Genomic DNA, 1,424 nt, shown 5'->3' on the forward strand with positions numbered 1-1,424 from the left:
CAAGCATTGTCAGGCCTGCAATCGCAGCCAAAGCCTTTGAAATCAAACCAGGAACTATTCAAATGATCCAGAACTCGGTACAGTATGGGGGTTCTCCTACTGAAGACCCTAATATGCATATACGGAATTTTATAGAGATCTGCGACACTTTCAAATTTAATGACGTCTCTGATGATGCTGTGAAGCTAAGGCTTTTCCCATTTTCACTGAAAGATAAGGCTAAAGGATGGTTACATTCTTTACCATCTGGTTCGATTACTACATGGGAAGATCTAGCTCAGAAATTTCTCACTAAATTCTTCCCCATGGCAAAGACTGCTGTACTACGAAATGCTCTATCTCAATTCTCTCAACAATCAGGAGAAACATTATGTGAAGCCTGGGAGCGGTATAAGGAGATGCTAAGAAAGTGTCCCCACCATGGCATGCCGGATTGGATGCAAATAAACAGTTTCTATAATGGTCTTGGACCTCAATCCAGACCTATGCTTGATGCTGCTTCTGGAGGTGCGCTATGGGCTAAAAGTTATGAAGAAGCTTATGATCTTATTGAAATGATGGCTGCTAATGAATATCAGAACCCTACTCAAAGACTCACTCAAGGGAAGGTAGCCGGAATTCTTGATCTTGACGCATCTACAGCTATTGCAGCTCAACTTAAGGCTCTCACGATGAAAGTCGATTCTCTGGCTCACCAAGGAATTCAACAGCCAATCTCTATTTGCGAATTATGTGCTGGTACTCACTCTACTGATCAATGTGCCATTTCTAGTGAATCAGCACAATTTGTGAGCAATTTTCAGAGAGGTCAACAGCCTGCTCCAGCTACTTACCATCCTAACAACCGAAATCATCCGAATTTCAGCTGGAGTAATAATCAGGGTTATAATCAGCCTCAACAAGGATTTCAACAGGGACCTAAACAGTATAGTCAGGCTGGAACTTCACAACAGTATGCACTTAAACAGCCTTATCACCCACCGGGATTTCAGAATCATGGGCAATCAGCTAACGAAAGGTCTGACATGGAAGAACTAAGACTCATGTACAAGAGTCAGGCAGTAACGTTGAAAGCCTTGGAGACGCAAGTCGGTCAGTTAGCTAATGCTTTATTAAGAAGACCACAGGGGAATCTCCCTAGTGATACAGAGGTACCAGGTAAGAGGGACCCTAAAGAGCAAGTCCAATCCATTACGCTAAGATCTAGAAAAACTACAACAGGGCCAACCTCAACATTAGTGCAGAATCAGGATGATGAACAGCAAGAAATTCCAGCAGAACTTCCTTCGAATACAATTGGCATAACACCTACTGTTGAAATGGATAGGGCTATCCCTACAGCTGGTCCGGTGTCAAAGCCATCATATCCACCACCTCCGTTTCCTAGGAGGTTAAAGAAACAGCAGCTGGATAAGCAATTTGGT

At 43.1% G+C, this 1,424-nt stretch overlaps 1 non-coding gene across 1 annotated transcript; it reads right to left on the bottom strand.

Moving 5' to 3' along the window:
• Positions 1–320: 320 nt before the first annotated feature.
• On the bottom strand, positions 321–427 carry LOC135149789 (small nucleolar RNA R71). The gene has a single exon (XR_010288004.1). It is a non-coding gene; the product is annotated as a small nucleolar RNA R71 (small nucleolar RNA).
• Positions 428–1,424: the final 997 nt, after the last annotated feature.

The sequence above is a fragment of the Daucus carota genome, chromosome 9 (genome assembly GCF_001625215.2).
Source record: "Daucus carota subsp. sativus chromosome 9, DH1 v3.0, whole genome shotgun sequence".
NCBI classification, from domain to species: Eukaryota; Viridiplantae; Streptophyta; class Magnoliopsida; order Apiales; family Apiaceae; genus Daucus; species Daucus carota.